This window comes from Balaenoptera physalus (genome assembly GCF_965194825.1).
Source record: "Balaenoptera physalus genome assembly, chromosome: 2".
NCBI classification, from domain to species: Eukaryota; Metazoa; Chordata; class Mammalia; order Artiodactyla; family Balaenopteridae; genus Balaenoptera; species Balaenoptera physalus.
The window spans coordinates 61,774,755-61,788,159 of NC_138883.1; the positions used below are offsets into that span (position 1 = coordinate 61,774,755).

Below are 13,405 nucleotides of genomic sequence, written 5' to 3' on the forward strand. Positions count from 1 at the left end.
ATGTAGAGGGGCAAATGAAGAATATCTAGCGTAACTGAGGATCCTGATTTCTAATTTCACAATGGAGAGCTGTCCAATTTCATTCAATAATGGATATAAAGTATATGTTAGGAAATATAGAAAACATTGATTTCAACCCTAGAAAAGAGTATCAAGTCATTAGAAACAACCATCTTTGTTGTAGAGAACACTTTATCTTTTTGATGCGTTTGAGATGTTCTATTGTTGGCAATGCTACAGAAAATATTAAAGATTGATCCATTAAGTATTAAGTTGTCTTTGGAGTAATATTTCTTTCTTCTTTCCTTATTTTCTAAAGTAAGATGCTGCCTGACTGATTTGGACAGAGGTGAACTGGGGAGATAAGGAGACTGGTTCTCAAGAGAATTGAAGAGTAGATTTCTGAGCCTCTTTCTAGAGCTGTATGGGGATTTTGTATCTCAGATGTGCAAAGGGATTTTTTTTTTTTTTATGTAGAAGAAAGGCAGGAGGTGATTTGGACACTACAGATGAGTTTCAAGAGTATATAAGTCTAGAGAAATTATTAAGTTCCATGGTCAACCAATGACCAATGGTCAACCAATGATGTATTCCCGGGAGGCCACCCTGGTTATGCTCAAATCAGACAGGTCAGCACTTTATCTTGAACTGATGCCAGAGTGCACAGTAACAGAGCATTTAACCTGGACACTAAGAAATCCTGTTGGCTTCAGGAGCAATGCCAGGAGAGAACCTGGGTAGCAGGGGCAGGCTGTACAGAATCAACCTGGGAACCAAGCTCAAGGGTAATGCCTTGTCCCAGGACTAAGTTGTCATATAAGTGTATATGTTTTTTATTATTATTGTTACTATTTTTGGTATTGAAAGACAATATATCTGATGGTGACTGTGCTTTCTACACGTGCATGTGTGACTGAAAGGACTGCTTCATAAGCAGTGGTTCTTTTAAGCCTGCTAGACAGTTTCCTGACTTCTTATTTTAAGTGATATTTCCAGAAACTGTTCTCCTTATGACTCTTGCTCTTTGGTTTGCAGTCAACCAGAAGCCTTACCTCAAATAAAACCCTGCTTGTCCCCTACTTCTGACTGAGTGTGGGAGGCTGCTGACAGTGATGCAATTTCCCAAAATTCGCTAATTTGAAGCTGCCTTTAGGACAGCCTGTGGAAATCAGAGCATGGGGCCTGGATGAAGAGTGTTCTCAGAATTTGGGATTGGTCTGAGAAAAATATGAAAATGAAAATACTATATTTCACAGATTTCAACATACATTCCCCCCCACACTTTAACATCTCTGAAACCCAGGTGTATTTTATAATTGCATTTTCCTGCTGCCGCATAAAACAATGGTGCATTCGATGATTGATGGACTCTTAGAGTCTTTGAAAAACTGAACCTTGAAAGGATGTAAAAATAATTTGGGTATTTCTCTATCTTGAGTGACCGAATGTATCTCTGGCACTAGAATATAACTCAAAAAGTCAGAAACCTAGTTAATTACTAGTAACCTATTAATAATTTTTATTAATAATTTTGTAATGATTACCAAAAATACTGAATTAAGAAACATTCTGAAGCTGCATTCTGACTCAGAGTCTGTTCCATTTATAAGGACTTTAATGGGTAGGGGATAGAAAGATGCTGCATGTGAGCCAGGCATTTATCTTCTTTCGTATAAAGTAATTGGAAAAGAATTGTCTACCTGGAGTTTATATTAAAAAAGGAATTGGAAATTGCTAACTTATAACTGTTTGTCTGGCATTGTCCAGGTCTCTGAAAAATAGTATCTGATGGGCACAAGTTGTCTGTATCACTGTAATGATAGTGATATATTCTGCAGTAGGATTAATTTAGCATACTTTTTCATTTTCATCAATACCATGTAAACATCTTTGCTTTTATTCTATGCTTGCCAAGAAACCTTCTGAATTAGCTTTCCAGGGGATTTATGCCCTTGAAGATCTATTGGATGTTTTATAAATGGGTAATCACTTTGGAATGTGGCTTAATATGAGCACAAATGGGCAAATATCCTAGTATCTTTCTTCTTTCTCTTTCATATGGTCACTGTACTTTAGCTTGTCTTATAAAATTATTTGAAAATTGTGCTTTCAAGGAAACTCTTGCTGTTTCAGAGCCTTGTGTGAAGAGGTCTTATCCTGGAAAAATTGATGTGACAGCTTGTCCAGTGAGGAAGGCAGCCCAGAATTAAGAGGAGGTGAACCTGACAAGGGCAACTTGCTTCTCACCCCTGCACCCTATCTTCACTGACAAACACCATTTCACCCAAAGCCCTTCTTGATTCCAGTGTGGTGGTGTGTGGTGATTCCACAAGTGTCTTAATCATTTCCAGGCGTGCTTATAAATTGTTTTAGAATAAACAATCTTTCTTTGTACCTCATTATGCACTGTACCAGGAACATGGTGTGCAGTTCTGGTCAGCAACCCTCAACGAAGACATGATTAAAGTGAGCGGGTCCAGAGAAAGTTAACTAACATGGGCGAAGGAGTAGGCTTCTATATTGATTAATTAGCTTAAATTGGTGAATTCATTCACTAAATATTTTTCTGCGTGTAGCATAAAAGGAGGAGGGCTCTATTTACAAAGGAAGAAGGTTGAGATAGAGGATATGATTAAAATCTATAAAATTATGAAAGCTATGCTTTCTCATTTATTGAATTCTGGTATACTAGAACTCAGAGCACTCTCAGAAACTTAAAAGAGGTCTACAATGAGTAGAAACTTGTGGAAAGCATTATCCGAGGATGTGGTGCAGATTGAAAATATAAACAGATTTATTAAAAGTTTAGATAAGCTCATGAATAACAGATTGGGGAAACAATGACACTTTGGGGTATGTCCACAACTCTTGAAGGAGATCAGACATACTCTTCTATTATATGTCCCTTGGTATGCCCATCAGAGAAGGAATATCATGCTGAATGGGCCATGGGGAAGATATATATTACAGTTGGATTAGGCAGGTAAGACAACTGCAAAAATGTGGGAAAAACTGGACTCATTAAATTATCCAGGTTCCAAAGACATGTAAATAAAATAACCACATGTGAATTCTAGGGCATTAGTGGTGGAAAGCCTCTGTGAAAGAGTGTACTTTGTACACTAGGAGCATCTGATCTTTGTTATCAGAGGAGCGAACAATAATGTGCATATGTTGGACACAGGCAGAATTAGGGATCATGTAACCTTCTGTTTCATAGACCACCATGTTGCTTGTGTCAAGCCTCTTTCTGCAGAGAACCAAGGTTTTGTCTGCAATTAATGCATAATAAATGAGACCCAGCCATATATATAAAAAAAGAAATGAAAATTTCCTTTAAGCTATATCCTTTTAAAATGTTCCTGGAAGGGGGCCTCTATTCTTTTATTTAAAACAAAACTGGAAATGTGGTAGAAATATTTTTGTAGTAATTTTTTTGCAAATAAATTTTATTGGCCTTCTTTGTTGTCTCTCCCAGTATGAATTAGTTCCTTACATGATTTACTTCTGTTTTCAACAAAGAAGGCTGAAACTAATTTAAATTAAAACAGCCTGCAGTTCTGTTAGGATGCATGTGGTACTGTTTCTCACCTTCTGTCTTCAGTGATGATAATAATGTATTTTTTCTTTCACCAATTTTCTGGCATGTTTTAAAAGGACATCTCCACATGTGTTCATAAGCACATATTTGTACACGCATGAGGGACAGAGGCATATAAAAATTATGAAGGCATAATCTATTATTGCCACCGATACTCACAACCAAGTTATGCTCTCAGCACTTTATCTTATGAAATGATGGATAAATATAGTTGCTCTTGAAAACCATATCCTTGAGTCTCAAAAATGATCAACTAATATGATCATACAGTTAAGTATTAAAAAAAGTTATAAGAGAAGTACCTTAAGTTTTTTTTTAAAGACTTGAATTGCTTGATTTAGCTCCTAATGTTTTGGTAGTCTCAAAAATTATGGGAAAATTAAGACTGTGTTTATAGCTCTTTTTCTGCTGTACTATTTCGTTATGGCCTTTTTATGTCTTTTACATGGGGTATACCTATTAGGTGTCAATAAGAAGTCAATGCCTATACAATATATTTTTCAACTGAGGACCATCATTTGTAACTGAAGAGGCAAGTACATTACACTGAATATTAGCATCTGGAAGCATTTTTCCAGGCAAGTGACTAATGAGTTTAAATCAATTAACACAGTTAAATCACATCTAAAATTTGATAGTACTAAATGATTTCAGTATAGCTATGTGATACAAATATACAAGATGTATTAATATCAAAGAATGCAACCAGAACTGAGAGAGCAAAACATATATAACTCTTTCTGACACATTCATTTAATGAAAATCTACTGCAGGTAAAATCATCATATCTTAATTTGTTATAGTGCTTTTACAGTTTAAGACACACTTTATTATACATTATTTTATTTGGCCCACAAAGAACTCTGTGTGAATTATCACTCCCACTTTATAGACAAGGAAACTGGTCTCAGAGAAAGCACTTTAATCAACATCACAAAAAAAATCTCCTAGTGTCTGATCTCCTCTATTCCTTTTACCACATGGCAGCTAGAGTGACCTTTCTCCTGCTTAAAATCCTTTGAAGACTTTGCATTGTCTGTATGTTTCTGTCCACAGCATAGCGACTTATGAGCCTATGCCTCTCCTGTGCCTGCCCATGTTCAAGCCAAAGCGTTGGAAACTTTTTCTGTAAGGCACCAGGTAGCAAATGTTTTAGACTTCATGGGCTATACAACTGTTGTTGTAGCATGAAATCACTCATAGGTTATATGCAAACAAATGCCCTCTAAGATTACTTTCCTTGAGGTATATTCTTTTAAAATTCCTTTATCTTCGGTCTACTGGAGGAAAAAAATCTCTTTATTTGCCTGAAAACATCTTTATAATAAAGATACTTTTGCTGTATATAGAATTCTAGGTTGGGGGTTTTCTCTCAGCACATTGAAGTTGTATTGTAATTCCACTGTCTTTTGGATTTCAGTTTTGTTTTTGTGAAGTCAGCTGTCAAATTGCTGCTCTTTTGGAAGTAATCTGTTCTTTTTTCCTCTACTTTCACTTTTTTGGTGTAATGCAGTTTTACTATGATGTTCCTTTAGGTGCATTTTATTTTATTCATTGTGATTCATGAATTTGTATTGGTGGCTTTTATCACTTCTAAAAAAATGTTAGTCATTACTTCTTCAATTTTGTCCCTGTTCCTGCCTCATTATTTTTCTCCTCTCTTTCTGGAACTCCAGTTAAACATATGTTTGCCCTTATTCCTTAGCCCATGTATCCTAACCTCTCTTATAGTTCCATTTTTTTCCACTATGATGCATTCTGAAAAATTTCCTTTTCCCTACTTTCTAGTGTACTAATTTTCCCCTTATCTATGTCTAGATTGCAGTTGTATCCATTCATTGAGATTCATTTTTAACCTTTTTATTTAGAAATAACCTTCAAACATTTAAAACATATGGATAAGTTGAAAGAATAAAAACAGTGCAAAGAACATCTGTAAACTCTTTGCCCAGATACGCTTACTATCAAGATTTTACTCCATTTGTTTAATCATTTGTGTTCTGTTTATGTATAATTTTATATATTATATAAATTATAGGTAATAATTTTTATATAGTTATACATATATACATATATGTATGTATATATATGTAAATAATTTTTTTCTGAAGCATTTGTGGGTAAGTTACATTCGTCATGGGCCTTTACCCCAATTACTTCACTGTTTATTTATGAAGAATAAGGGTATTTTCATGTAACTATAGTAAAGTTATCAATTTCAATAAATTTTTACATGGTAAGTTTAAAGTCAACAATTAGAAAGTATTGGTACAGGGCTTTTGTCTAATCTGCTGCATTCCATTTTCCAGTTGACTCTAGAGTGTTTTTTATAGCCTTTTTTTCCCCTCCACTTTAGTGTTCAGTCTAGAGTCAGGTATTGTATTCACTTGTCATGTCTGTTAAGCCTCCTTTAACCTGGAACATTTCCTTAGCCTTTCTTTGTCTTTTATGATATTTATATTTTGGAAGACTATAGCCCCTATGCCCACCTTTTATAAATAGAGTATTCCTAACTTGGGGTTTGTCTGATGTTCCCTCATGATTAGAGTCAGGTTATGCATGCTTGGCAAGAATACTGCATCTGTGATGCTGTGTCTTTCTCAGGGTATCATATCTGTAGGTGGTGATAGTAATTTTGATCAATCAGTTAATTTATCTGATTTCTCTACTGTATAATTACTTTTTCCTCTCTCTTGCAACTAATAAGTAGTTTGTGGGGTAACACTTTAAGATCATACAAATATCCTCCCTCTGGGAGGGGGAAATGGGGAGTTGCTGTTCAGTGGGTATAAGATTTAAGTTATGCAGGATGAATAAGTTCTAGAGATCTGCTGTACAACATTGTGCCTACAGCTAATTATATCATATTGTAGACTTAAAAATGAAGAGGGTAAATCTCATGTTAAGTGTTCTAACGTCAATTAAAAAATAAACCCTGTGTCTGGAGGAGATAATAAAATCAAGTAAATAAGTTAGCTGTGCATGCAAAAACAAACAGACAAAAACAGCAAACCCAAATAGATTGCTTTTTATCAAAATCTCCCCCTAGATTTAGCAATCACTGATGATTCTTGCCTGATCTAATCTTTACTGCAATTGTTACAAAAACATTTTAAATTAATTTTATTTTTCAATTGTAAAAGATCTATTCTTTTCAAATTTTCTAAGGGTACATTTTGATATTTTCCTTTCCCTTTTAAATTTTATTCTACATTTTCCTTATTTCTTTCAATATACTAGTAGGAATAACTGTTTTATAATATATGTCCAATGATTTGCTGTCTAAAGCCTTTGAAAATCTATTTCTGCACTTTACTGTTTCTGCTGGTTCTTGCTCATGGTACCTTTCTTTAAGTGATGTGAATTTGGTCTTCACATTTACTCAAGGGTCATCTTATGGTTGCAACTTCTCAGGGACTTTCCCCCCAATCTGCTCAGCAAAGACATGTTTCTTTATAGTCCTCTGGGGTTGGGGGTGGGATAGGGTACATTTACTTCTAGTTCACCCTTTCCTTTGAGGATATAGCCATTTGGGGAAACAGCAGAATGTAGGGATTTCTTTGATTTGTCTCCCCACCTTAAAGGACCTGAGCTTTGATTTCATTTCTCCTCACCCCAAGAGGTCTACAAATAAAAACTCAAAGTTACCTAATTGGCAAATGTCCTGGCGCAAAAGCAACTCCAGAGCTCTGCTCACCTCTCTGAGTTCCTGCTTCACTTAGATTTTAACCTGGTTATTCTGTACTCGTCAGCTTTTTAATGGGTTTAAGATGTTTTTCTGCATTATCTTATATTGTTTTCAGTGGGAAGACTGGTTTGAATAACCTAAGCTGCAATATTCCCCCATGCTATAATCTCTACATTGAGTGTTTTTCTTCATCAGTTCAAGTGTCACCTCCTTCATAAAGACTTCCCTGAACAAATCCCTCTCCCAAGGTACAATAGATTATTCTCTTACTCCCGTTTGCCTTCCTGTCTGTCTTTCCCAAAGAGACTATGAGTTCTTTGGGAGCAGGTGCCATATCTTGTTCATTTTTGTATCCCCAGGACCTAGTATTGTGGCTGGCAGATAATAGGCCCATAATAGATGTTTGTCAAATGAGTGAATGAAAGCAGATCCAACTTTCCTCTGGACCGTACTCTTTGAGAACTGGTGTGTCTTATTTGTCTTTGTGTTCCCAGTGCTTAGTATAGTGTCTGTCACATAGTAGGTGTCTAATAACTATTTGTTGAAAGAACTTTTTTGTCACCCTGGAATTGAGATAGGCTATGGGACAGAATGACCAGTGCAGTATACTCGTATACTAGGCCAGGGGACCCAAGCAGGTTAATTCATAGAATGGGTTGTTGGTGATGGTGGTAGCAATGGTGGTAGAAATACTGTGAGTCCTGAAAGGATACAATCTGGTTTATCTAGCCAAACAGAAGCAAATTTGGAATGTTTGGGGATTTATAATTCACAGTTGTTCAGAGATACAGGCTAGGGAAGAGGATCCAGATAGAAGTCATAGTTCAAACAACTCCAGAACTAGAAAGTTAGGTGGTGACTCTTAATGGCACAAGTGGAGGTGGTTTCAGGAAAGGTCTTCTTTGGCTTGCATTCTGGTCTTGAGACTTGATTGTTGTATGCGACTGTTGTGTGTATTGAGCAACACATGGGCTGCTCTTTAGGGTAAGGCAAACTTCTTTTGGGTTAGCTATTGCATCGAGGACTAAATTCTCTGGAGAAAGATTTTACTTTCACCAGGCCTGCTTTTAAGACTTCAAAATTTGGCTCCTTCTAGCCTGATTCATCTGTCACCTTTCCATAAGTGCCAGTAGAGCCAAAGTGTCCCAAAATCCTAGGAGTAATTGCTGCTCCTAGCCCTCCCTCCATAACAAATTCCCCAATTTGTGCCTTTGCACAAATATTTTCCCATTCCAGTATGCCTTTCTTTGTATCTACTCAGGGTTCAAGGCCCAACTGAAATTCCACCTCTGCTTAGATACCCTCTCTGTTATCCAGCCCATTGACCAGACTCCTATGAACTTATCTGAACTCTCAACATTTTGCATTTAATTATATTCAGTTTTGTCATGCTTCTTAATTATTTCACAAGGGTTACTCCTCTTTCCCAATCTTGATTGTTGGCTCCTTAAAGACTATTGTATTCACCCTGGTGGGCCATTCATTGCTCAAGAAATACTTTTTGACCTGTTGAGTATAGACAGAGACCATCCCCATACCTCTCAAATCCCCTGTCCTGTATGTGATAACATCCCAGAAAATTCTAGGAGTTGGATTGAATAGACAGTCCTTTTTGTTTTGTTTTATAATCTTTGTTTTACAAATATATGAGAGGAGATTATGTGGTTTGCTCAGCTTCAGGCATTTAGAGATTTAAGTCTGGGAGTGGCACAGTCAGAATTATAGTCTAAGCATGATGACTGCCGTTTAGGACCTATTCTCCTGACTTTTCTGTGAGAACACAGGCGTAGCATCATTTACCCTATAATAGGTAGTGTACCATGGGGATGTGGTATTGTTTTCCTTTCCTGACTTTCAGTGTCTATAGAATTTGGTTTAAATCAACACATTGGTGAAAGTTATACCAATTGGATTTGTTTAATCCATATGTAGTTAAAATTAAAGAATCACCAAAACAAAGTATTTCATTACTTCTGTTCTGTTTACAGGTTCTTTTTAGTGTTTTATTTAGACTGTCACAGCTACTCTGTACATGGCAAGAGCTATCAGTGGATTATTGTACATGGGGTTTCTACAGGGGGGCCATGGTGTTCGGACCATTTTCCCATGGAAGGCTCTGCCAGCCCTTACTGTGCCCTGGTGCTTTAAGTCTTCTTGTGGAGGTGGCCTCCCCTTAGGCGGTCATTCTGAAGAGCCTTTCAAGAACCTGAAATGTTGCCATTGGAGCGTTTCCCAGAAGGAAATTGAACCACAATTTTTTTGAAGTTCAGGGAACTCTCTACCAGGAGTATGTCATGTGTCTAGACATATTCTGATGTGTTTTTCATTACAATAATGCAATAACATGGGCTGCACCAAATGATAGGGTAAATTCATTAAGACTGTTTTCTTGTCCATTTCTTTCAAAACACTCAGCAAAAAGGACACTACGAACTATGGACTACCTATATGTAGCATCTCCCTTCTTTGTTTCTTTTCCCTTCTAATCTCTTTGTACTTAATTTTTTCTCTCCCCCCCCCCACTTTTTTTTTTTTGCTTCTCACTTTTCTCTGAATAGAAAAGTAAGAGTTTATCAATTCTACTATATTTCTCAACTGATTAGAGATTTAAAAAATCATCCTGAACTAATAGAGAGCAGGGAATTCCAAATAAATCAGCAGTTGCATAAGGGAAGGAATGAAATTTAACTAAGGAAATTGGGATCTCTGCTGCCATGAAGAAAATAAATGAGACAATGTAGAATCATTATAAGAAGACTGGGTGGTCTACAAGAAAGAGGGCAGATTGTGCAAACTGACATTTGAGGAATCAGCCTGAATGTTGTTGCTTGGGACCAGCGCTGTTCATTGGTGTCATAGCGAAATGTGCTTTATTTGTAGAATACTCGAGGAGCCCTGGCAGACAAGGGAGGCTCTGAAATACAGGAGGGCTTAACCTTCTTGTCTCTGAGGAGGTGTGCTTCCTGTTTAGAATGGGAAGTTCAGGGACCCTTACCCTAAGAATCTCCCTGGAATCCCAACCGACTGTCCCTGTTCCAGAAGCATCAGAGCACACCTGCAGGGAGAGGGCTTCTCTTCCAACCACCTGCATTCACTTCCTTGTGCGAACTGTGGTTCCAGAGATGGTTACCACCCTCTCCCAGCTTCAGCTTACAGCAAGAAGTAGGGGCTCTATTAGGCAAAACATCCCCTGGCTCAGGTTGCTCTTTGTGGTTTGGATTTCTGGTACCATTGTCTTAACCCACTGAACTTCCTAGCTTCTGGGCTCTGTCCCTCTTTCATGTCCAGGATTCCTTTGCTTCTCCTCACCTTGTCTAACTTGCTGAATTCTATTCTCTGTTTTTATTTCTGACCACAAATAACCATATTTGCCCCTGTAGATGTTTCCTGTTTTCTAAATGTCGGGGAACTCAGAGCCTCTATTCCAAGGTTGCAAACTGGTGGGCCAAGGGCCAAGTCTGACCTGCATTTATGTTTTTTTTGCCACATCTAGAGTTTATTGGCATCGTGTGTGTGTTTTATTTGAATCAGTTGCTAATATTTTCAAAATTGAAAACTTTCACGTTAAAATCTGGATTTCTGATGTCCCATGAAAAATTGAAAGATTTGGCAACTAATGCGTGGAACGGTGTATGTTTCTCCCATTAGTTCTCCATAGTTCCCACCGTTTCCTCTTTTTCTCATGGTTATTATTATTTTTTTTTTAATGTAGTGGAGTTAAGAGAGAAATGAAATATTTTCTTTTATCCCAGTGTTTTTAAATGTTTTCCTAACAAGATATCCTTCAATCTTGTTAGCTTCTCGATCCCCTTAAAAGCACTGACTTTGTGACCACTCCTTAGGCCTTGCTGGAGTGGAGCTTGCTAGGTGTTGGCCCCAAGTTTGGATCCAGAACTGTTGCTTGGTGCTCCTCTAGTTTCGACTGGGACTCTGCCAGTGCCCTTACCTGGACATCCCAGACTAGTTAATGGCTATACCTTGGGGTGGCAGTATTGGAAGATGTCAGGTTCCATCCATACAGGACCCTGTTTATGTTTGTCAACTCTGTGAAGACTTCCATTATAAACGATGATGCTTGCAGGTTCTGCCTTTGTGGTCATTTTCTCCCAGTGGCAAACACCAAAAAATCTATTCCTCGTGCTTTGTCTTTTTGCTTTTTTGCTTTTTCGTTTGTTTCAGTTAACCTATCCCAAATGGAGTTGTAGCTATTTTTAAAAATACAGTTCTGGGAATTCCCTGGCGGTTCAGGGGTTAGGACTCTTTGCTTTCACTGCCTAGGGGCCTAGGGCCCGGGTTCAATCCCTGGTCAGGGAACTAAGATCCCACAAGCTGTGCAGTGCAGCCGAAAAAAAAAAAAATGTGATTCTACTTCATATAATTCTATATGTAACTTCCATATGTCATCTGGAGGCCCAGCCTAGAAACAATAAGCCTTGTCTTAGAAGGAGGGGAAGAATAATTTGAGTGATAATGTATATCACAGTAACATACTGAAAGATACTATCATGTAATAATTAACCACTACATAATAGTTAATAGCACAGACTTTGGAGCCAGACTCTTTGGATTCATATTCATATCTGTCACTGTCTAGCTGTGTGTAGCTGTGGACAAGTTACTTAACCTTTTGACTCAGTTTCTTCATCTGTAATGTAGTGATGATAGTAACGGTATATACTTCATAGGGTTGCTGTCCTAGGGTTAAAAGCTGTTATTTATAAAATGTCTTCCACTTAATAAATACTCTATAAATGTTGGCTCTTACTGTTATTTGAACATCTCCTGTGTGATAGGCTCTTGTGTCAGATACAAAGATAAATAAGACATGATCCTTACCCTGAAGAAGCTGATGGTTTAATATATGAGAAGATAATAAATAATGGTAATACAGTATGAGCGTAACCACAGATACATTGAAGTTAGAATAGTGATCAGGGAGGGAGGGATACCTATCTGGAGAGGTCACGGAAGGCTTCATGGAGATATTTAACCTTTCTTGAGGGAAGAATTTTAGGGACAGGGAAGGAGTTGCCACCAGTTCAGATACCATGTACATTCGTCTGATCCAAGAGTGCAAGGCCAAGCAAGGCTCTCAGGAGCAGACTGGCAACTGGTGCCAGTCTGTACATTCCTCTGAGTGGAAAAGGATCAGTCTCCCAGATCAGCTATCAGCTTTAGCAAAACTTGACCACAAATGTGACAGACCCTCAAAAGATCTTGCTATGGCCTTTAAACTCTAATGTCCCCCCAATCCAATCGGTATTTCAGATATTGTTACAATGCACAGAGCATCTGTCTAGTCCAGGTAACGCTCCTTCTTACCAGACAAACAGAATCCAAGTACCCTAAAACTGGCTGGTCCAATCCCTTCATCTTACAGCTGAGCATATTAAAACTCATGAAGGAAGAGTAACTTTTATAAAATGATTGATTACCATATCTGACATGCCTGGACCCAAAGTAAATATTGAGATGCCTTTATTATTTCATATTATTTCACAGAAGTGATATAAAACAAAGATTGCCACTGAAGGTCTGCTTTAACAGTTGCATACACAAGTTGGTCAAATGAGTTATATCTTTACCAATTTAAAGTCTACCGAAAGAGTGGGGGTCACCTTAATGGTAGTAAAGATATAAGGGCTTTGTTAGGTACTAAGGATTGTGTTTTTCATCATTAAATTTCTGGCATTTAATACTTATTTGCTGAATTGATTTCAACAGATTTAATTGAACAGTAAGTATGGAGAATAATTTGCCATTTATATGCTTTAATCATTTTTCAAATTATTTAATAACATTTTGAAAGTTTTGTATGAATAGACTGTAGTTCTACTGTGCTTTGAATATGGGAAAGTTCTGGCTATAGGATCTCATGAACGCATTCCAAATTCAAAATTGCATGGATATGATCATTGCTGCGTGGGTAGAAAGCTGTCCATATGCCAAACATAAAAATACAAACCATTCCAGGCACTATGAGGGTTAGGCTGAAGGTTCATCTGTGCAATCTGTGTGGGTATCTGGGTCTTCAATGTTAATTTGTTAAGATATCAATGTTCTGGATCTTAATATGCGTATGTTGTTAAAATGGAAAATGCACTCAAAATACTGAA

At 37.3% G+C, this 13,405-nt stretch overlaps 1 protein-coding gene across 6 annotated transcripts in view; it reads left to right on the forward strand.

Moving 5' to 3' along the window:
• SLC25A21 (solute carrier family 25 member 21) overlaps positions 1 to 13,405 on the forward strand; it is a 516,682-nt gene that overhangs the window by 103,116 nt on the left and 400,161 nt on the right. The window contains exon 2 of one of the 6 annotated variants that reach the window (XM_082452252.1): positions 2,134 to 2,216. The exons of 4 other annotated variants lie outside the window; for them this stretch is intronic. The gene's annotated coding sequence lies outside the window, so the exon portion shown is untranslated. Of the gene's footprint in view, positions 1 to 2,133; positions 2,314 to 13,405 lie in introns of those variants that run through there. One more of the 6 variants, XM_082452253.1, reaches the window with a different exon arrangement.